Genomic DNA, 24,781 nt, shown 5'->3' on the forward strand with positions numbered 1-24,781 from the left:
TATGAAATCGGCTATTTCGGTAGAGCTCAAGGTAGTCCCTATCCTAAGTTCTTGGGGTTCTAGTTCGGTTCCTACGTTGATGGGTTCAGTGTCCCCCATTACTGGTCCCCCTTCCCCTTCCTATAGTATTTCTTTGGCTATGTAGGGAGGTATTTTGATTGAGTCTGGGTCTTGGTCATCCTCAGTATCATCGTAAACATAATTTCACTCAAGATAACACAAAGAGTAAGCAGAACCTGATTTATTCATATTAAGGTTTGAGTAAAGTTGAAACAAAGAAGCCATCTGATCCATGGTCAGTGGCGGTAAAGGGACAGTGGTTGGGACATTTCCCGAACTACTGTGACTACTCGAGGTTAAGCTAGGAGAAACAGAGGGAATGGGGGTAATGACAGGGGGACTCCCTAATCACTTCTCTAGACTCTAACTCTGACTCCGACTCTAACTCGAATTCATCGTCTTCTGGTTCTCCTTTGAACATCTCTCCTTCTCCAGTGGTGTGCTTGAAGAGTCTTCCTTGATTGTTGGTCCACTTGATTGATTTTCTCTATCCTTTCTGCTGACTTGCGTTGGTTTCTGTGATTAACGCGGTGGGGTTGAAGCGATCGTCTTGAAGTATCATGGTAATGATTTCATCCTACGCGACCCTGACAAATCGATCTTCTCCGAACAATAGACTAACAGCTTGTTCGTCTAAGCAAGGTGCTTGACGGGTTTTGACGGTAGGAACCGTTTCTGGAGGGATGAAGTAGCAATCGTGAAAGATCTCGATTCCGACTAGCTTCCTCTCGAGATAATGCCAAGGCTCGGGAAAGCCGTGAAAGAGTTCTAGACTTCCTTCTTCAACAAAGTACCCATTTAGGGTAGGGAGATAGGGTCTCATTTGGACTCCTACATGCTTACGGTTTTGGACTTGAGCGAGCATCTCGAGAACCTCTTCTTTAGTGGGTTTGTAACCTAGTCGAAGTGGTATCCTCTTTGAGTTGCCTTCCTTGTATGGTGCGAAGGTGTTTCTTCGAGTAGGGTTCAAAGGCATTCCAGGTAAGTATCCCTGGGTTTTGAGTATGTGGTTGACCACTAAGTTGGAGTAGGGATCATAGTATAAGGGTACCAATTCGCTTTCTATGACACTTATGCTTTGGAAGCCCCCAAGTTTATATACGGGATCTGCAAGGACTTGATTGTTCGTCTTCTTTTAGATTATTTCCTTGATGGGTGACGAAGTGATCGTCACCGCTTTGCCATTTAGTGGGATCTTGATCTTTTGATGAAGGGTGGATGTTACCGCTATGGAAGCGTGAATCCAAGGTCTTCCTAGGAGTATGTTGAAGGAAGCTTCGATGTCCACTATTTGGAAGTTAACCTTTCGCTCAATTGGCCCTGTGGCTATGGTTAGGTTAACAAGTCCTACCACCTTTCGTCGTGTACCATCGTATGCACACACACCTTGATTGGTAGGGGTCCAATCCGACTCTTTTATGCCTAATTTGTATGCCGTTTTAAGGGGTATGACGTTGACCGCAGAGCCATCATATACCAAGGTCATTGGCACATTCTTCTTTAGAAAAATGACGGTGATGTAAAGAGCTAAATTGTGACTAGCGCCAAGAGGTGGCAAATCTTCGTCTGAGAAAGTAATAGGATTACTTAGCTTTGGTAATTCTTGGAAGACCAAGTTGACTACATCTTCGGGTGTCGAGTTATGTGCTACATTTAGTTTGGCCAAAGCTTGCAGTAAAGCTTGGCGATGTGGGAATGAGCTCGCTACCAATTGCCAGACTGAAAGATCAGCCTTTGTCTTCTGTAATTGCTTGAGCAAATGGACAGTGGAGTTCTCTTCATTATCATTTGGTGTGATAACGTTGGTTGGACCATTTTGAGTAGTGCTTTGATATGGACGTCCCGAACGAGTTAGGTGGTCCACATCTTAGTCTTCACCATTTTGGACTATTTCTTTGACTAGGGAGTTCTAAATGAGATACTCGTCCTCATCATCGTCGGCCCAAACTCCATTGATTGTAGCTAGATCCCTCATTCTCATGATTTCATCTTCTAGTCGTATGATTTGGTTGACTAGTTTATCAACCACGGCGACTATTTCTTGCATAGTAGCGTTTTGAGAGAAGATTAGTGGCACATGCTCCTTGGGTGTTGCGTTGGGATCACGTAAAGTTGTCACCACATTTTCTAATTCCCAAACTTGTCTATCCACAGTCCTTGCCCATGTGATGACGTCGGAAATGGTAGGGGAGATAGTAGAGTAGAACCCTTCATTCTCGATTGCATGGATTTCATCTTCAATTGGAGAAATGAGGTGTGAACAATCTAAGGTAGATTCGTCACTTGTAATCACTAGAACTCCAAGAGGATTCTGAGTGTTGTTGGGTTTACCTCCCGGCGGTATTGGTAGTCGGCCATCTTCAATCATGTCTTGAAGCAAATTTTTCAATTTGTAGCATTTCTCTGTGTCATGCCCTTTTCCCCTATGGTATTCACAGTACGAGTTCACGTCCCAGAACTTGGATTTCCTTTCGGGTTCTGGAGTAGGTCCAATGGGTTGAAGTTTGCCTTGCTTCATTAACCTTTTTAGAGCGTTGGAGTAAGTGTCCCCAAGATTTGTGAATTTCTTTGGTGGGGTACTTTTCTTGGATGGCTCGAGAAGGTTAACTTCATCGGTTTTGCTAGTGGAGCCGTATGAACGACTTGTTGAGCCTTGGTATCCTCGACCTACCATTTTGGACAAGAGCCTTTTACGGATGTCATTTTCAATCCTTGTCCCTAGTACAGTTAAGTCCTTGAAAGTCTTGATGTTTTGGTATCTCAAATGATTGGCATAGATGGGTTTGAGATTATCCACAAACGTCTCCACAAGGGTAGCCTCATCTGGGCGTTCAACTAGTTGGGTACTAGTCTTCCTCCACCTACTTAGGATGTCGGTGAATCCTTCTTTGTCATTTTGAGTAAGAACCTCTAGAGTGCGCATGTTAACTTGGATCACGGCATTATCCGCATATTGCTTAGCAAACTCGATTGTGGCATCTTCCCAAGTAGCGACCTTCTTGTGTTCTAAGGAGTAGAACCATTGCTTCGACATGGTGTCAAGAGATGAAGGAAAGATCCTTAAGAACATCTCGGGTTTGATGCCTTTGATAGACATGTAATCCTTGAAGGCACGGATGTGGTTCAAAGGGTTTTCGTGCCCCTTGAATTTAGGGATATCCATCATATTGAAGTTGGTTGGCAATTTGGAATTGATGGCCTCATACTTGCGGTTATTCTACCTATAAATGTCATCCCCATTAAGGTACATCAATTGCTCCTCTAAGTATTGGAGTCTTTTCTCGGCTACAATTAGTCCCATGGGAGGATTTTCATCCCTGGATTCATCCGCGGAGTCACCTATTACTTCACTTTCATGAGGAGGCAATCTCCCCTTTACGGCATAGATCCGGCCCTCGATGATCTCAAGGAGATCATGGACTTGGTCTTGGATAACTTGGATTTGGGCTAGCGCGGCTAGGATTCGATCATTACCATCTTGAAGTTGGTGGAGGTTTGTTTCGCTGGATCCAGGCATCTTGAAAACTGGATAAAAGATCGATGACGAATCAAAACACGATCGACCAATCTAACACACTTGCTAAAAGAAGAAATGTTTTGACTCTTAGAGTGGGTGTGTGCCACTTGTGTTGAGTGAGCTTTGAAGAAAGGACAAGAATTTTGAAAATGTGTATCCTAGTCAACTATAGTGTAGTTGTAGGAGTGGACTCGAAGTGAGGTTTCGAAATGGGATTGTGGCACGGATTTTGACTCGACAAATGGACAGAGTTTCGACTGGGTTTTGCGCTAATCAAATGGCCTTTTTCGAAATTTTGATTAAAAAGGATTTTGATTTTTACAAAAATCGTCATGGTTTCGTTTAGAAATGGTGATCACATAAGGTACAAACATTTATACAAGCATTATAACGGGATGGTGATTGCATTTAAAAGGGTTTTGGTTTAAAGGGTGGGTTGCCATACCGAACCATCAAACCCGAAGTCTGTGAAGAGGCTCGTACCAAACAAGAGTAAGGCCGATTCCTAGTCCATTTCCTCAAGTAGTGAAGGCCCTTGATACAAACAAGAGTAACCATCATGGTATGGATGACGTCAATCGCTATCCATCCTTAGGCCCAAATAAGAATTAGGACCGTTTAGACGGGACGATTGGTCGAATGGGTTAGGTTGGGCCTAGGAAGGCCGAATAAAACGGTCTAGGAAGACCGAGTTATGAAAACCGACAATTGTCTTGTATAAATTATTCCCTAACCTTGTACAAGTTTCACCCTTGGCTACACGTAAGTGTATTATCCCTAGCGGAGTCGCCAAACTGTGGACAGCGGGGGGCCCATGGGGGCGCTTGGGAGGAAGAGAACAAGCGTTTGCATTTTTGTTGGAGTCGCCACCAATTTTTATGGGAAATTGGAACCGTTCGAATACCTCGTGTCATGTCAAGACACAAAGTAGTGACATGAACACTAAGCAATCGTTACCCTTAGCATTCTATGTCTAGAATGACACTCGTGGATGCCAATGAACACGGATGTTCACAGAGATCTGGAGTAAGGGGTGAGGGTACGTATTAGGAAGCTCTTTTGATCGAACACCTAATCCCGCCCGCCTCGATAGCGGCCTCTACTAATGATTAGGGAAGTTATTCATACTCGATATATCGTCGATTATGTGCATGCAATGCAACATCCAACGTTTTAATCCTAACATGTGAGAATTAACTAAGTCGGTTAACACGTAATTTAACATACAATTGGGTCAAAGTAGGAATTTAAATTGATTACATGTGAAAACACGTAAATAAATCATACAAAATTCAATGATAAATACAATAGGAAAATTATAATAATTACATTGGATTTATTGATTTATGTCGAAAATACGTTTAAACGGATAATTTGGGAAAGAAAAGAATAAAGGAATAAACGAACAAGAATTAAGGGTGAATTTAATGATTGATTAATGATATTTACTCGGATGGAAGTGATTAATAGGTTATTTACATATGATTAACGGTCATGAAAGCAACGAAACATGGATGAGACAGATTAAAGACGGATTAATTACATGGATGAACGATAGATTAGTGACATATGTGAACTAAATAGGCTAAATATGATGAATTAATGACAAATTAATGACGAAAACGACAAAAGACAGATGAAAATATATCAAAGATCGAATTCCAGAAACTCAATATGAACGAATCGAATTTCTACAACCCGGATTGAATTTAATGACGAAACCCGCAAATATTGGATTATAAGGGATTTAAGTCGGATTTTAATGATGAATTAAACGTGTTAATGATTATGATTAATATGCATATGAAATTATCATGTGATTGTGTGTCAAAGAATTAAAGAAAACAAACGAAACAAACAAAAGACGAACGAATTACAGAGGACGAATGAAGAAGAAAGGAAACAGGAACTACAGCAGCCTCACGAAGAGGCGCAGCAGGAACTGCGCTCCTTCGAAGAGGCGCAATAGTTGCTGCATCCTTTCTCGACGGTTTGTCTTCTGGAAATCCGCAAAAAGAGGTTTTGAAGCACGGTTTTAGAAATCGGTTTTAAGAAGGTATTTTCGACATAAACCTTACATTAATGATACAAAAAATAAATAACAATAAATAAAAGAAGGATTTACACCTTCAGACTTACATGTTTGACGAAACGAGATAAACTAAGATATCGATTAGTGATGCTCGACGCGAATGTAAAGAAAGTGCCCTCGTAAGAGGAAAACGAATAGATTAATTAAGTTGATTGATTGTGGAGTTGGTCAAATTGGTCGGTCATGCAAACGAGGCTGGTACTCAGAAGGATCCGAGCTTACGTGGTCGAAAGTTCAAGCACGTAGACGCCAAAAAGTAAGAACAAAGGTCTAGAATGCAAAGGGAGAAGAGAAGGGCGGACACTCGTGTGAGAAATATGAGGAGCGAAGGCTCCTATTTATACTAATCCCGTGAAGGAATTAGGGTTTCGGAGAGTCATTGGAAGTGAATCTCGGAAAGATATGAAAAAGATACGAAAATTACGCAGAAAAGGACCTGGGAAGAGGCGCAGCAGCCACTGCGTCTCTTGGAAGAGGCGCAGCACCTGCTGCGTCTGTTCTCAAGTGGTTTCCTCCTACGGAAGAATGATTTCCGTGTTTAAGTTATGGTAGGACGGAATAATTTGGTTTTCCTTAATATTTTATGTGAATATTACGGGAAATTGTTTACCAAAGGATAAAGATTATAAAATATGGAATAGAAATATCCGGAACGTTCCAGAACATTCTGACTCGGGATTTAACGGTTATCAGAAAATGAAGACGGTTTTAGGCCCGGACTCCAAATGTACTCTAATTACTGTCAAAACGACCGTATCGGCACGCAGACTACAACTAAGAGGTAGACATTAGTATTTGAGCAATCACTTGACGATAAACTTACGAACTATCACAAATCGTTCCGCGTAACAAACATGCGGCCCAATCATCACCGGGTGGTTTGCGAGGGGTGCAGAAATGAGGTATCTACAACGTCTTGGTGTGAAGACGCACGGATTTTGGTGGTGGAGGACGGGCGTCTTCAGGACAATCCGCACGGATTGCTGGACAATCTCGTTTCTTCTTCTTTTCTTCCTTTTTCTTCATAAGATCCTTGGGGATTTCCTCGGGGATGCAAGGATCTTTTCTCATCATTGCCCATCTACTATAGTATGTACAAAGGCCTTCTAATCTTGTCTCTCCTTGATGCTTGGTCATTGAATTCAATCAATTTAGTCTCGTTTTGCCATGAAAATGCAAGGTTTGCACTCCTTTCCTACCAAGGGATCAAAACCTCAAAGAATATGCAAAACAAAGAACTAAAGACAATAAATGACCCAAATATGCAGTAAAAAGCATGAGAACAAGGCTAATTCGGGGACTAAATATGCTCTAATTAAGGTCACATCAAATATCCCCAAACCGAACCTTTGCTCGTCCCGAGTAAAGAGGTGACAAAGACTAGGACCATTATTTAAACTAACCTAATAACATAGCCGATATGAGACAATTAGCGGGTCTCACTCCGCCCCTTCAACTTACAACAAGACAACCATGAGGTAGGATGCCTTCTTGCAAGGCAAGGTGGGTCTTGCCAAAATGGCGACACATCCAAACATTAAGCACACAAAATCAAATAATGGATGCATCTACAAAAGAATAGTCACTTTCCTCATCTAAGTGGCGGAAATTATCTACAAGGGAAGCAATTCAAGGGTACACACTCCTTCATAGATGCAATTTCTTCAAACTACTAAGCCTAGAAGGATACCAATAAATCACCTCCAAGTTGTGTCAAGCTAGGGTACCTTTGTCCTCAATCGTTAAATGCTTTTGTCAAGAATAGACTCCCTATGGTGTTAGAAACACTGGAGGATCGCGGAATTCCCCCTCTTGCCTAGACAAGAAGAAGGGTCGTCCCCTCTCTACCAGGCACAAAAATGGATACGGTGGATAAAGGGATCAATAGATATTTGAGTTTCACTTTGGAAGTTTGCTTTTGTTGTTGTTTTTCGCCCCAATTTCTTGTGGCATATAACATTTGAGAACACTTTCTTGCCATTTCTTTTTGATGTTTGGCATTTCAATACTTGACAACTTTCATCTTTTCTTTGCATTTCTTTTGAACATTTTCAAAGTCACCCCATATGTAGTAAGGGTGGCTTATATTTGAAGCTTTAGGAGTTCTATTTTTGCTCCTCTTTTCATTTGATGCATTTTTTTGCAAACTTTCTTTCACTTTTCATTTCATTGAACTCAAATCAATTTCTTTTTGTGCCCATTCCCTTTGATGACAAAAAAATGTGGTAGAACATGGATGATGGATGGATGTATGGTTTCAAGGGTCACCTTGGAATAAACGATAGCCAAGGAGTTATCACACCACAAGGTACTCTTGACTAGGCCTTAATCCGTGGGTCAAAGGATACTAGCATGACACATCCTAGGGTGTTTTACAAGTATTCTAAACAGCAAAGTCTTAAGAAGAAAAAGCATCTACTAGGGCCTATATACACTTGTCAATCTTCCCAAGTAGACGGTTTCGCAAAATTTTTCTAACATGCAAACTACATGCCAGGATGCAACTAGCATATATACAACCTAATGCAAATGATTCTACCAACTAATATGACATATACACTAAATGCAAGTCCTAAGTTCACATTGTTATACCGCATCAATCAAAATAAAGCCACATAGTCATTAACATAAAGAGGGAAAAGGAGATTGGAAAGATCATACCATGCGGTCTTCAATATCCTCATATCTCGGATGTGGCGTAATCGATCAATGTGAACAAGGATAAAACAAACACCATATATACAACAATATATACATGACTACACTACAAAGGAAATGAGCTTGTTTTTGGTTTTTCAATCTTTCAAATTTTTATGGTTTTGCAAATTTTTCAATTTTTTTGGATTTTTGAATAAGAGTTAAGTTAGAATTCCCCTTCCCCACACTAATATGGGCATTGTCCTCAATGGCCAAAATGATGGGAAATCATGCAAGCATGATGCATGGTTCCTACTCTAAATGCAAGCTACACTAATCTATACTACATGATGCATGGTTTTTTGTTTATGACGGAGAGCGTAATTTAGATTACCTCCCGTTGCGTATGCATGTACTTCCCCAAACCGAGTTAGACATTATTTCTAATGTCCTAAGGTTGCGTGCAGTTCATGCACACAAGATGCAATGCATGAAACTAAATTTGTCATTTTGGATTTTCAAAAGGTGGGAACAATGAAATAAGAACACCTTAATGAGGATGAGGTGCTAGTCCTCTATGTTTCTAGGACTACTCCAACCATGATCAAGATAAATAAATAAAAACAAAGAAAGAAGTAAACAAACTTCAAGACGGTAGGAGTCACCAAAGCTTGCTAGTCTTCCATCATATCATCATTATCATCATCTTCCTCAATAGAAGTGGACTCATCACCACTTCCCTCTTCACTTTCTTGTTCACTTTGTTCATCATCCTCTTCTTCTTCTTCACTAGCCTCTTCATCAATGCTATCAATAATCGCATCACCGATAACCTCATCGTCATCCGGAATCTCACCCCTAGATGCACTCGGAAAGAAGACTTCTCTATCCGCCCAACTAGGCAAAGGACATGAAGGATCATGTAGTCCTTGACTAGCTAAATGAAGGAGGGGTGGATATTGGGCTAAGTAAGCATCTTCCCGATCCTTAAAAGCTTGCTTGTGCATCTATTGCATAAGAAGAGTCATATAATCTTTGCTTGCTTCAACACCTTCGGGTTTGAACTCTTGGTACTTGAAAGGATAGGGTGGTGTGACAATGGAAGAGGAGGGCATTTCAACTTCATCCCTTTGTTGTAGGATAATGTATTCGACTTCTTTTGAGAGGGGAAGGAGGTAGTTGGTCCGATGGACACTCAAATGACAAATATTAGAAGGCAAAGTAAATGATCTAGCCTCATTGGTGAGCCACCCATACTTGGTGTCAAGAAAGTTATGAGTGACCCACTTGTACTTGTTAATCATAGCATCCATATCAATGAGATGACCCCCCTTTTTCGCCACATGCTTGCTATCCTTCTTGATGTTCGGATCAAAGTACTTAGCTAAAAGAGTGACTAGACCTCCATTCACAATAACGGTGGTGCCTTGCTTCCCACAATCAACATTTAGCCATCTATCCACCAAAAGCCTTAGAGAGTTTAAAGGCTTGGTGAATTCCCTTCCAATGTTTAAGGCCGACTCAAGAAGAACACAATCGAGCTTGGTAAAGTGGTTGGTATCTTTTCTTGCAATGATGGTATTCCCTATGACCTTATGCCACACTTTAATGCCCGGATGGTGGACTAATAGAGCGCGACTAGCATGATAGTTCTCAAATTTCCTTCCGGAAATCACCTCCGAAAGAGGAGCGGGGTCATACTTTACGGGATTATTGAAATAACTATGTGAATCACTAAGACCCAATGCTTTACCCAATTCCTCAAAGGTGATGTGCCTACTCACATTAGCTAGGCGGAACTCGATGTTTTCCATTGTCTCTACCTTAGTAACTTTCAAAGAACTCAAGATTTCTAAGGTAAGGGAGGGGTATGTCAATTCTTTTGTTGCAAACAATTTTCTCAACCCCATGGCTTCAAAGAAGGCTTTGGTTTGCTCAAGGACACCCAACTTATCTAAGGAATCTTCACGAATAAACTTGGTGGATAGAAAGGATTTTCTAGCATACTTGGTAAATGTTTCCCTATGGGAGTTAGAGATGAAAATTACCTCCGGATAGTTCGAAAGTTGAGCAATTTTTGGAGTTGTTGAAGTTGTTGCTTCCAAGGGAGGTTGTTGTTGTTGCACTTCCGAGTTTGAACTAGCTATCACCATAGCCAATGAGGCTTTCTTTGCTTGAAGATTCTTTTGTCTTGTTGATTGTGCCTTTGCTTTAGGTGCCTTTGTTGCTCCTTTTGTCCTTGCCATTGATGATTTAACCAAGAAAAGAGTGAAAATCTTCAATTTCCAAGTATACCCAAATCGATTTTAAGGTGAAAGGCTTTGCCTTTATAATTTCAAAAATCGACTCAAAGGTTGAAGATTTTGGTGCTTGGTTTGATTTTTGTTGAAAGAGGAGTGATTAATTTTTGTTAGAAGGATGTTTTGATTTGATTTTGATAAATGTGGTTGAGGAAATCTTGTTTTGGTGATGGAGAGGATGAGTGTTTTGAGTTTTGGGGTTTATGGGTAGTGTTTTGAATGAAGGAATGAAGAAATGAATGGGGGATTGGGTTTATAAAAGACCCGAAAAATTTTGAATTGCAAAGGGAAGACGAGCGTCTTTCCTTCGGGACGCTCGGATTCTGCCTGTTTTGGCTTCAGAGTTCTCGCCTAAAGACGGGAGTCTTTCAGTAAAGCCACTCGGATTGTTCAACTGCAGGACGGGCGTCTTTCACTGAAGACGGGCGGATTCCTTTCCAGTGAATTTTCTTGTTTTTCTCAGCCAAAAAGACGGGCGTCTTTCCTTTCAGGACGGGCGTCTTTCTGAGGACGGGCGTCTTCTCTTGTAGGACGCTCGGATTTATCAGCAATCCCAAAATTTCAAAATGTCAGCTCAGATGGACGGGCGGATTCTAACAAAGACGCTCGGATTTCCTGAAGACGGGCGGATTCCCTAGAAAACGCTCCGATTCTTCCCCTTTTACCCGAATTCAGTTCCATCCGTGTACTTGCATATCCCTTGTCATTTTCCATTCTTCAAAATCCCGTGTTCTTCATTGTGGGGGCACTACTAAGGCATGAATAGCCTAGGCAATTGCTATCCCTACACTAAGCTAAAGCACTACACATCAATTAAAATCATTAGTCCCTCCCTCACTTCTCTCAAAAATGATAATTATCTTTATCAAAGTATAAAAATCCAAAAATGACAAAAAATGCAATGTAAAAATTAAAATGCGAGTTAGAGTTAGAGATATTTACAAATGGTGGTTTAGGGAGGACTCCACCAAACTCTCATCCTTAGTGAGATGTCATGGGGGCATGTCCAAGGTGTTGTTGATGTTGCTCAACACCTTGAAGAAGTAATCAAAAGCTTGTTCATTATCATGATAAAGATCTTCAATAGACCTTTGCCCTTGTTGTCGGTCTTGATCGATAGCATTACCAATATAAGGATTGAAAATCCCTTCAAACTCATCGTCCCAAAGACCACAAACTTCATTTACTTGATCACTAAAGATCTCTTGAGTTGATAGAGACAACTCTCCCACTTTCTTGTCTTGGTCAATGAGGCCATCCACTTCATTCCTTGGCTTTGGTGAGCTTTTCAAGCTCTCTTTGTTACAATTCACTTGCTCTTTGAATGGAGCATCTTCAATTTTCTTTTTCCATTGGAATTCCGACTTCTTCCTATCATCCTTTCGGCTATAATGATCAACCATAAAACATGGTTCATGCAAACGGGGAGCTCTCATGGTCTTGTCAAGATTGAAAGTTATGCTCTCATCTCCCACTTCTAGAGTGAGCTCTCCATGCTTCACATCAATCACCGCACCCGCGGTGTGTAAGAATGGTCATCCTAGAATGATTGGAATGTTGGAGTCTTCTTCCATGTCAACAATGACAAAGTCCACCGGGATAAAAAATTTCTCAATTCGTACGGGAACATCTTCCCATATCCCTGTTGTCTTCGTCGATCTATCGGCCATTTGGAGTGTGGCATAACACTCACACTAACCCCTAGATCACATAAGGCTTTGTTGATCGCGGTGTCGCCAATGGTACACGGTATTGAGAAGCTTCCCGGATCTTTGAGTTTTGGAGGTGAACTCCCTTGTAGTATTGCACTACTCACCTTAGCGAAGGCGATAGTCTCAAGCTTCCGGATCGACTTCTTCTTTGTGAGGATGTTTTTCATGTATTTTGCATAGGCCGGCACGTGATTGATTAATTCCGTGAAAGGAATTGAGACTTCCAAATTCTTCACAATTTCCATAAATTTTCCAAGTTGGTCATCAAATTTGGGCTTGACTTGACGACTTGGAAAAGGAAGTCTAATCACAATGGGCTCCTTCTCCTTGACCATGTCTTCATTTTTCTTTGAAATTTCTTCTTTTGATGGTTCTCCATCCTTGGAGTTTTGCACAATTTCTTCTTTGTCACTAGCTTCCACAACTTCATCATCAACTTGCTTCTTCGGTGCTTCATTCATACCTTGTACCACTCCTCAAGTGAATGACACTAACCGTTTCATGTCTTGGGGGATTATTTTGAGGTGGTAATTGCTCCTTTTGTCTTTGTGAGCTTGAAGATGCTAGTTGGGTCAATTGGGTTTCCAACATTTTGGTGTGAGCTAGGATGTTGTTGATGGAGGTTTCTTTTGCTTGACTATCCTTTTGCATTTGAGTGAAAAACTCTTGTTGATTTTTTTGCATTTGAAGGACCGATTTTTGAACATCAAAACCTTGGTCATTTTGTTGATTGTATGGAGATTGATTTTGGTAACCTTGGTTTTGGTTGTAAAAGGGTCTTTGATTTTGGTTTCTCATGGGAGGTGGGGTGTATGTTGTTTGAGGGTTTTGAACATTTTGGCTTTTGTATGAGAGATTTGGATGGAATTTGGTGTTTTCATTGTAATAGTTTGAATAAGGGGTACCACTCTTGTATGCTTGGAAAGCATTCACTTGTTCATTTGTTCCCCTACATTCACTTTGGTCATGTCCCAAAGTTCCACAATGCTCACATATCCCACTTGGGATTGATGAAGATGCCGTCATAGCATTAACATGATGCTTTGGTGATTTTGAGGCTTCTTCAAGTCTAGCCATAGCTTTTTCAAACTTCAAATTGATGGTATCAATGTGAGCACTAAGTTGATCACTCAATTGAGTAATGGAGTCCACTTCATGCTTTCCTCCTCTAGTAGCCTTGCGAGGCCTACTATATTCTGAGTTATGGACCGCCATTTCCTCAATTTTGTTCCAAGTTTTATTGTCATCAACTTCGGTGAACATTCCATTTGATCCCATGTTGAGAATGTTCCTTGAATCTTCATAAAGACCGTTCCAAAATTGTTGTACCAAGAACCACTCGCTAAGTCCATGGTGAGGACATGAGCGACAAATTCCCTTAAACTGCTCCCAAGCTTCATACAAAGATTCTTCATCCCTTTGCTTAAAGCCCGTAATTTGAGCTCTTAGCATGTTAGTCTTTTCCGGTGGATAGAACTTTTTGTAGAAAGCTAGAGCCAACTTCTTCCAAGAATCAATTCCGAGAGTAGCCTTATCAAGGCCTTTCAACCATTGTTTCGCGGTGCCAATTAGAGAAAAAAGAAATAAGACCCATCGAATTTGGTCTTGAGTTACACCAGTTTGAGAAATCGCATCACAATAGTCACAAAAAGTCTCCATATGAGAAGGAGGGCCTTCACTAGGCATCCCCCCAAATTGGCTTCTTTCGACTAATTGGATAAATGCGGATTTGGCAATAAAATTTCCGGTTAGATGTTGTGGTGTGGGAGTACCATTGGGTAGGTTCTCCTCGGTGGGTACGGAATGTGATGAAAACTTAGGCATTGTGGGTTGATTTTGTGTTGGATTTTGTGTTGGGTTCTCCTCACCTTCTCTTGCAAAAAGGTTGATGAACTCAATAGTATTTGGTTGAATATCTACAACCTCACCAATACCTCTCAAATTTCTCCTAGCAAGTCTTCTATTGGTTGTCAAAGTTCTTTCAATTTCACGATCAAAGGGTAACAAGTCACCTTGTGACCTTCTAGACATGCAAAATCTCAAACAACTCGAAAACAATTAGAACAAACCTTAAGGAGTTTTACTTCCCCAAGGCAAAGAAAGACACAAATAATAACAATATAAGAAAATCTAAATCAAGTTAACACCTTCCCCGGCAACGGCGCCATTTTTGGTCGGACTATGTCTTTTCGGTGTCTTGTCGTTAGGAGCACCTAGACCAAAACACAATTTATAACTTCACAAATAACTCGACAATTAGTAAAGAGGCAAGTAAAGGTCGGATCCCAAGGGACGAGAATTGAGATGAGATTTCTATTGCAACTAGTGGTGTCTTAGGGGGTGTCCCAATTGGGGTTTGATGTAGAAGATCACTAAACTAAATACCAATGAAAGTAAACAAGCAGGATGAATAAAAAGGGATGTAAACAATTGATAAAAAGCACTAGGGTGTCATGGGGTCGTAGGGGATTCATGGGAATTGATCATACAAACAAGTTCTCAAGTTATAAGCAAGCAATTATTGTTGTGATGGATCGAGTTGGTTTATATCTTACAATCCTAGGAAAGTTTGGGTCCCGGAGCCGAATCGATTAGATTGTACAACACCTACAAGTCGACTTAATCTTCCCTACTCAACAACATGCATGGTCTAATGAGACTCGAGTTGGTTTATGTCTTATAATTCTCATTGAAAAGATAGGTGATGGGTAAAAAATGCAAGGATTCATAGGCTCACATTTCATCAAACATAACATGTGCATGAGTTGAGATCACAACAAGCAAGCAAATAAACTATGAAAGCATATTAATTTAAGCATGAATCATTACCCTTGTTGGTTTCTCCTAATTACCCATTAACCCTAGCTAAGGAACTACTCACTCATTATCATGTTGAACATGCTAGCAAGGTTGTCAATCATACCAACAAAGTGAAACATGATGAATAAATGAAAGTGATTAACAATAATTAAAGAGGGATTAAGAGAATTATACCTACTAATGATTCTAATACTAAAGCAAAGAATAAAAGAAGTACTTGATGCTTGATTGAGAGGTTGTCAATCTCCCAATAATAACCCAAATAATCTTCAATTACCCAAAATAAAGGATGAACAAGAGAGAGATTAAGGAAATAAAACTTGTATTAAAACTTGATTAATTGTTGATTACAAGATTAAAGAGAGATTTGATTGATATTAACTACACTAAAGATAGCTAAGAAGAACATGCACTTCTAATTAGACTAATGAGGTATTTATAGTGGGGATTAGGTTGATGAATTAGGGTTAACTAAGGGCTTAAATGACGATTAAGTCCCTACCTAAGGAAACGCCGGTCTTTTTGGAAGGACTCCGGTCTCTAGAAAAAGATGTGCATCTTTCTTTGAAGCTTGAACAAGACGAAATGGGTCTGTCTGGGAATCCAGGCGTCTTTAGCACGGGACGGGCGGATTCGGTGGTCTCTGCCCGGGCGTCTTGTGGAGAAGACGGGCGTCTTCTGGAGCTGCTGTCCGGGCGTCTTGGTGTGAAGACGCACAGATTGTGGTGGTGGAGGACGGGCGTCTTCAGGACAATCCGCACGGATTGCTCGACAGTCTCGTTTCTTCTTCTTTTCTTCCTTTTTCTTCATAAGATCCTTGGGGATTTCCTCGGGGATGCATGGATCATTTCTCATCATTTCCCATCTACTATAGTATGTACAAAGGCCTTCTAATCTTGTCTCTCCTTGATGCTTGGTCATTCAATTCAATCAATTTAGTCTCGTTTTCCATGAAAATGCAAGTTTTGCATTCCTTTCCTACCAAGGGATCAAAACCTCAAAAAATATGCAAAACAAAGAAATAAAGACAATAAATGACCCAAATATGCACTAAAAAGCATGGGAACAAGGCTAATTCGGGGACTAAATATGCTCTAATTATGGTCACATCAAGTTCATTGGCATCTCATGCCTTCTTGAAATATTGCCGCTTCGTTGGCACTTATCACACCCCTTGACGTAAGTTGCCACATCGTGAAATAGGGTAGGCCAATAGAAACCGCATTGGAGCACCCTTGCGGTGGTCTTCCTTGAACTTCCATGCCCTCCACTTGGCATGTCATAGCAATGATAGATTATCGTGTTCACCTCTTCACTTGGAATGCACCTCCTAGTTATCCCATCCGCACAAGATTTATAAAGGCAAGGTTCATCCCAAAAATATTGCCTTAGATCATGAAAGAATTTCTTCCTCTTATGTGAGTTATAGTTATGTGGGATGACCCCGGATACCAAGTAGTTGACATAATCCGCGTACCAAGGTACATCTATTAGAGCAAGAGCAAACAATTGATCATCCGGCAAGCAGTCATCAATTGGTAGCCCATCCTTAACATTTTCATGGAATAGCCGAGAGAGATGGTCGGCTACTACGTTCTCCATACCTTTCTTGTCTCTAATTTCAATATAAAACTCTTGGAGCAAAAGTATCCACCAGATCAAGCGTGGTTTTGATTCTTTCTTGATTAGCAAGTGCCTCAACGCCGTATGATCGGTATGTACTATTACTTTAGGGCCTACCAAGTAAGAACGGAACTTGTTCATAGCATAGATAAGCGCCAAAAGCTCCTTTTTGGTGGTTGTGTAGTTCGCTTGAGCTTCATCCAAGGTTTTGCTTGCATAATATATGGCATGGAGCTTGCCATTCTTTCTTTGTCCAAGGACCGCTCCCACCGTTACATCACTAGCATCGCACATCAACTCCAAAGGTTCTCCCCAAGTGCGAGGTTGCATAATTGGAGCGGTGATGAGTGCTTCTTTCAACCTATTAAAAGCATTCAAACATTCATTAGTAAACTCAAAGGGCACATCTTTGGCAAGTAACAATGTTAAAGGTCGGTCAATCAAAGAGAAGTCCTTGATAAATCTCCGGTAAAAACCGGCATGCCCAAGAAAACTTCTAACTCCTTTGACATTTGTGGGAGGGTGTAAAGTTTTGATCACTTCAATCTTGGCTTGATCCACTTCTAAGCCTTTACTTGACACAACAAGACCCAAAACAACCCCGGATGTCACCATGAAGTGACATTTCTCCCAATTCAAGACTAGACCGGTTTCTTGACACCTTTTCAAGACCTTACTCAAATTAGCTAGACATCCATCAAATGAGGTGCCTACGATGGAAAAATCGTCCATAAACACCTCCATTATATCCTCAACATATTCGGAAAATATAGCTAGCATGCATCTTTGAAATGTGGCCGGCGCATTGCATAGCCCAAAGGGCATGCGCCTATAAGCAAAGGTGCCAAACGGGCACGTGAAGATGGTCTTTTATTGGTCATTAGGGTGAATCCGGATTTGGAAAACCCCCAAAAACCCATCAAGATAGCAAAAGTTAGAGTGTTGGGGAAGTCTTTCCAACATTTGGTCAAGGAAAAGGAGGGGGAAATGGTCTTTTCTAGTCGCCTTGTTGAGGCGTCTATATTCTATACACATTATCCACCCGGTTGTGATTCTTGTTGGAATTAGCTCATTCTTGTCATTGGTGACTACCGTGGCCCCGCCTTTCTTTGGCACAACATGCACCGGGCTCATCCATGCAGTATCGGAGATAGGGTAAATGATACTTGCATCATAGAGCTTCAACACCTCCTTCCTAACCACTTCTTTCATTGCGGGTTAAGGCGGCGTTGAGGCTCAATGGAAGATGCACCCTCATCCTCCAAATGAATACGGTGAGTGCAAAAAGAAGGGCTAATCCCCTTGATATCATCAATCGAGTACCCAATGACATCCTTATATATTCTCACAACGTCAAGTAAGTTTTGAAGTTCGGTGTCATTGAGTGCACAATTGACAATAATAGGGTAAGTGTCATTAGGGCCAAGATAAGAATGTTTAAGAGTAGAGGGAAGAGGTTTCAACTCCACTTGAGGAGGCGTGGATCTCTCCTCCTTTTTACCATCTCCTCTCAAGCTCTCAAATTCTTTATTCGGGTCTTCTTCAATTGTTGCTTCCATGGCTAAAGCATACTTCCGGTTCTCTTTGCAATCTTTTACCTTACCCTCAACGAATCCTTGCAAACCCTTGTCTTCATCAAAGTTCTTCACATCAACCCATTCCTCTACCATGTCAATCATGTAACAAGACTTTTCTTACAAAGGCTCCTTCATGGCCTTGTTCAAGGAGAATTCTACCTTTTCTTCACCCACTTGTAGAGAAAGCTTTCCATTCTTCACATCAATCATGGCATCCCCCGTAGCAAGGCAAGGGCGCCCCAATATGATGGGAATATTTGAGTCCTCGGAAATGTCCATCACATAGAATTCACAAAGGAATGCAAGTTTACCCACTTTGAGTGGGACATCCTCCACAAGATCGATCGGGTATCTCACCGACCTATCCGCAAGTTGGAGAGAAACCCTTGTTGGTGAAAGGTCATATCCCTTCAATTTCTTGAAGATTTTGAGGGGCATAAGACTAATGCTTGCCCCTAAATCACGTAAGGCTCTCTCAATATGCACGGTCCCAATTTTGCAAGGCATAGAAAAGCTCCCCGGGTCTTCAAGCTTTTGAGGAGCCTCATTCATAAGAATTGCACTACATTCCTTGGATAAATTCACTGTTGTTGTCGGGCTCAAGGAATTTTCGTTTGAAATTAGCTCCTTCAAGAATTTCCCATAGCTTGGTATCTCCTTGATAGCATCAATGAAGGGCATGGTGATGTTGATTTCCTTCATCATGTCCATGAAATTTTCATATTTTTGTTCAAGTTTTTCCCTTGCTAACCTTTGTGGAAAAGGAATTGGTGGCACATAAGTCCTCACAACTTGTTAATTGGGCTCTTCAACAATTTTTGATGGTTCATCAACTACCTTTGGAGTTTCCACAACATTTTCCACAAGTTCATCTTCACCCCCTTTTTCTTCAACTATCCTTGGAGGTTCAACCACGATTTGAGGTTCAACCACATCACCCGGTCTACTACTCTTCCTCTTCTTGACAAATGCCCGTTCCTCCAACTCTCTACCACTACTTAAGGGGATAACATTTACGGTTTTCGGATTTTCCTCGATTTTACCCGGAAATTTTCCATGAGAGGCTTGTAGTTGGCTCATTTGGGAAGCCAATTGGGAGATTTGATTGTCCGTCATCCATTGAGAAGCTTGCATTTGGGTTCTAAGTTGGTTAATGGATGAGGTTGTCTCTTCTTGTTTTTGAGTGGAATGGTTGATGAATTGTGTTTGAGAACTCATTAATTGCTCTATCTGGAGCTCCACATTTGACTTTGGTTGGGTGGAATGTTGAAATGGTTGGGAGTTTTGTTGGAAAGGTGGGTTGCTTGGTGGATTGAGTGGTTGAAATTGTTGTCTTAGTTGGAAGGTTCTTCCTGGGAAGCCCGGTGGACCTTGGTTGAATGTTGTGTTCGTTTTTTGAGCTTGAAAGTTTTGTGTGAATTGTGGTTTTTGTTGGAAGGTGGGATTTTGGACATTTTGTGAACCACATGAGAAGTTTGGGTGGTCTCTCATTCCGGGATGATATTGGCTGTTGTTAAATGCTTGCTTTGCCGGACTAGACTCCCATATTCCGTTCACTTACTCCATGCAATTGCCCTCTCCTACCATCAAAGCACACTTATTTGGTGGATGTCCTTGGTCTCCACAAATCTCACAACTATAAACATGGTTCCTCATAGAAGAAAAGTTGCTAGATGTGTTGCTCGGACTCATCAAGGCAACTTGTTGCTTGAGCACTTCAATTAACCATTTAACCTCAACATTGTTGGCCGATTCAACCGTTGACTTTCCCTTCCTCTTGTGCCCATCATTATTCCAATGAAAGGTACGAGAAGCCATTTCCTCAATAAGGTCCTTGGCCGTTATGTGGTCAATTTTGTCTACTGCTCCCTTTCCCGACCCGGAATCAAGGTTCATCTTCATTTCATTGCTCAACCCCTCATAAAAGTTGTTAATCAACTCATCATCTCCAATCCCGTGATGAGGACACAACCTTTGGAGTCCCTTATACCTTTCCCATGCCTCATAACGGGTCTCATCATCTTGTTGAGTGAAGCCTTGAAGCTCACTCTTGATCCTTGCGGTTCTTTGTGGTGGGAAGTATTTGTTTAGGAAAGCCTTGGAGACATTATCCCAAGTCCGAAGAGAATCGGGTTCACAACTCTTTAGCCACTCCTTAGCACTCCCCCCTCAAAGAGTAAGGAAAGAGCCTAAGGCGGAGGGCATCCTCCGACACACCATTTGCCTTGAACATGTCACAACTATCCAAGAATTTATTGAGATGTTCATTGGGGTTTTCGGTGGCTCCCCCGCCGAATTGGTTCCCTTGGACTATTTGTAGCAAGGTGGCTTTCACATCAAAGTTGTTAGCTTGAATGGGTGGCTTGACAATACTAGGATTCACCACCTTTCTCGGAGCCAAATTATCCCGCATAGGAACCGCGGCCATTGTCGCTTCTTCCGGAATTCCAAAGGGATTCTCAAAAGACTCAAAGGTAGTCGGTTCTTCGCGAATGTATTCCACTACTAAACTTTCTTAGGAAGCTGGTGTTTCTATAAATCCTCTTCTACGGAGTGAATTTAGTCTTCTTGCGGTAGCTTCACTCTCGTGGTCAATCAGATAAATCGGTTGGCCTCTTCGATTTCTCCTACTCATGCAACAAGTCCTACACACTCAAGAGTAGGATTAGTAACACAAAAGACTTAGTCTAAACTAGAACGAAAACAATTAATATCTAGCCGAACTCCCCGACAATGGCGCCAAAAACTTGATGGTTATCAAATAATACCTTGCAAGCGCACAACTTATCGTTGTGCAAAATTGAGGGTCGATCCCAAAAGGAGCTAGGAAGATTACTAATCGTTTTAGCTCTATTGTTTAGCTAAGTCGACAATAAAGGATGAGATTTTTTATACTAAAGCTACCTAAGACAAAATGAAATACAAACTAAACAAGAAAAAGGTAAATGAGCAAGAAGAAAGATAAGTTGTGAATTAAATGAATTAAAAGCCTCAGACTCGGTTCTCCCACAATAATTCATAACTTCACACAATTAATTCCCTAGGCTAATCATAAGAGTAGCAAGTTTACGGGGAGATGGCTCTAATTCGCCTAAGACCCCTCTCTCGGGTTCGAAATAGGACACTAGTACTACCCACCAAACCCCCTATCGAGTTCGAAGGTCGGAATCCCTAACTCAACACCCGACAACTCCAAAAACGTGAACATTTCCAAGAAGGTCAAGAATTTGGTCAAGGTCATTAAGTACTCATCGTAATCCGGGTCATCCCACTCCTCCTCTCGGAGGTCGATTTCAAACGCTAGCTTAGAGGTACTCTTACTTGGTTCTCCCTTTCGGTCTCAACCTAGGCTAGCAATAGGGTCAAATCCCGGGTATCCAACTTACAACCTAACCAACTCTCGTTGGTGGACAAGGGTCACAAATCGACACTACCCAAAATCAACCCATAAACCATGTCATTCCTCTAGACTACCCTCACCAATTTCCCCAAATAATTATCCTTTATGAGATTCAATTAGTGAAGTTACTCATTTCGGGTCAAACCGAGTCCTAGTGGAAGACTACTCACTAATCATGTTTCTAAAAGCAAGAGAAGCAACAAAGATGGATTCTTTAAGCATAAACATGGTGGGTGAGTGCAATACTTCAAGGGAGTTCACCTCTAAAACTCAAAGATCCGTGAAGCTTCTCAATACCGTGTACCATTGGCGACACCACGATCAACAAAGCCTTATGTGATCTAGGGGATAGTGTGAGTGTTATGCCGTACTCGGTGAGTAAAAGGTTGGGGATGGGAGAGCTTAAATGCACAAATATCACACTCCAAATGGCCGATAGATCGACGAAGACACCATTAGGGATATGAGAAGATGTTCCCGTAAGAGTTGGGAAATTTTTCATCCCGGTGTACTTTGTCATTGTTGACATGGAAGAAGACTCCAACATTCCAATCATTCTAGGAAGACCTTTCTTACATACCGCGGGTGCGGTGATTGATGTGAAGCATGGAGAGCTCACTCCAGAAGTGGGAGATGAGAGCATAACTTTCAATCTTGACAAGACCATGAGAGCTCCCCGTTTGCATGAACCATGTTTTATGGTTGATCATTATAGCCGGAAGGATGATAGGAAGAAGTCGGAATTCCAATGGAAGAAGAAAATTGATGATGCTCCATTCAAAGAGCAAGTGAGTTGTAACAAAGAGAGCTTGAAAAGCTCACCAAAGTCAAGCAATGAAGAGGATGGCCTCATTGGCCAAGACAAGAAAGTGGGAGAGTTGTCTCTATCAACTCAAGAGATCATTAGTGATCAAGTAGATGAAGTTTGTGGTCTTTGGGACGATGAGTTTGAAGGGATTTTCAATCCCTATATTGGTAATGCTATTGATAAAGACCGATATGAAGGACAACAAGGGCAAAGGTCTATTTAAGATCTTTATCATGATAATGAACAAGCTTTTGACTACTTTTTCAAGGTGTTGAGAAACATCAACAACACCTTGGACATGCCCCCATGACATCTCACTAAGGATGAGAGTTTGGTGGAGTCCTCCCTAAACCACCATTTGTAAATATTTCTAACTCCCTAACTTGCATTTTAATTCTTACATTGCATTTTTGTCATTTTTGGATTTTTATGCTTTGATCAAGATAATTATCATTTTTGAGAGAATTGAGGGAGGGACTAATGATTTAATTGATGTGTAGTGCTTTAGCTTAGTGTGGGGATAACAATTGCCTAGGCTATTCATGCCTTAGTAGTGCCCCTACAATGAAGAACACGGGATTTGAAGAACGAAAAAGGACAAGGGATATGCAAGTGGACGGATGGAACTGAATCCGGGTAAAACAGGGAGATTCCGAGCGTCTTCAAGGGAATCTGCTCGTCTTCAGGAAAGACGCCCGTCTTTGCCAGAATCCGCCCGTCCATTTTAACTGAGAATTTGAAATTTTGGGACTGTCGAAGAATCCGAGCGTCCTGGTGGAGAAGACGCTCGTCTTCAGAAATCCACCCGTCTATGCAAAAAGACGCCCGTCTTTTTGGCTGTGAAAAACAAGAAAGCTTACTGTCTAAGAATCCGCCCGTCTTCAGAGGAAGACGCTCGTCCTGCTGTCAAAAAATCCGAGCGTTTTTGCTGAAAGACGCCCGTCTTTAGGCGAGAATCCTGAACAAAAAAAGGCAGAATCTGAGCGTCCCGAAGGAAAGACGTCCGTTTTCCCCTGCAGTTTAAAATTTTTCGGGTATTTTTAATACCCCCTCCCACATTCATTTCTTCATTCATTCATTCAAAACACTACCCATAAGCACCAAAACTCAAAACCCTCATCCTCTCCATCACCAAAAAACAAGATTTCCTCAACCAAATTCAACAAAATCAAATCCAAACTTCCTTTTAACAACAATTAATCACTCCTCTTCCAACAAAAATCAAACCAAGCACCAAACCTTCAACCTTTGAGTCGATTTTTGAATTACAAAGGCAAAGCCTTTGATCTTAAAATCGGTTTGGGTATACTTGGAAATTGAAGATTTTCACTCTTTTCTTGGTATAATCATCAATGGTAAGAACAAAAGGGTCAACAAAGGCACTTAAGGCGAAGGCACTCTCAACAAGACAAAAATGTCTTCAAGCAAAGTAAGCCTCATTGGCTATGGTGGTAGCTAGTTCAAACTTGGAAGTTCAACAACAACAACCTCCCTTGGAAGCAACAACATCAACAACTCCGGAAATTGCTCAATTATGAAACTATCCGGAGGTAATTGTAATACTCCGTATTTATGAGTCTCTGGGTACTCTATCGAGTAGGCTTTACTCTGTCAAGTAAGAGTGAGTTGCGTTTTAAAATAGTTTCTGACCTGTTGGGTACTCGATCGAGTAACGTGGGTACTCGATCGAGTAAGGGGGCACTCGATCGAGTACCTTAGCTACTCGATCGAGTAGCCGGTTAACGGGGAGTTATTTCTCGAGTTTTGTTAATTATGCGATTAAGGTATATAATCTTTTCCGTCATTGTTCTAAACACTTTTCAAAACCTAAATGATTGTCAAGAGAGAAAGCAAAGTACGTTCTTCACTTTAATCGCATTGTTAGCAAATCCCGGAGTTTGGAAGGTCGGATTTCATCGTTCGTTATACCGTTGAGATCCTTGCGTCGAGGGTAAGACCTATGTACCGTTTTTATAGTTTTTCCTTTAAGTTGTTTAAACCCTAATATGGGGATTTGGGGGTTTTGTGTAGATGATGATTTGGTAGTGTTTATGTGTTTGTATGATAGGAGGAGGTTTTGTAGAAGAGGCTTTTTGATACAGCTATCGAGACCGTATGATAGTTGTGCTTTCCAGGTAGGATTTCCTACTCAGTATTAGTCCCATAATGTGATGTTGATGTGTTGTGGTTGATTGAATAATATAGTAATTGTATTGTGACGGTTGTGATTGTGAT

General features: G+C 41.2%; 2 non-coding genes across 2 annotated transcripts; both read left to right on the plus strand.

Annotated features, from left to right (window-relative positions):
* The first annotated feature begins 13,663 nt into the window (after positions 1–13,663).
* LOC141644646 (small nucleolar RNA R71) lies at positions 13,664–13,770 on the plus strand. Its single transcript, XR_012544258.1, has one exon. It is a non-coding gene; the product is annotated as a small nucleolar RNA R71 (small nucleolar RNA).
* A 6,519-nt stretch (positions 13,771–20,289) lies between these two features.
* LOC141644913 (small nucleolar RNA R71) lies at positions 20,290–20,396 on the plus strand. Its single transcript, XR_012544515.1, has one exon. It is a non-coding gene; the product is annotated as a small nucleolar RNA R71 (small nucleolar RNA).
* The last annotated feature ends 4,385 nt before the right edge of the window (positions 20,397–24,781 follow it).

This window comes from Silene latifolia, chromosome 2 (assembly GCF_048544455.1).
Source record: "Silene latifolia isolate original U9 population chromosome 2, ASM4854445v1, whole genome shotgun sequence".
Taxonomy (NCBI): Eukaryota; Viridiplantae; Streptophyta; class Magnoliopsida; order Caryophyllales; family Caryophyllaceae; genus Silene; species Silene latifolia.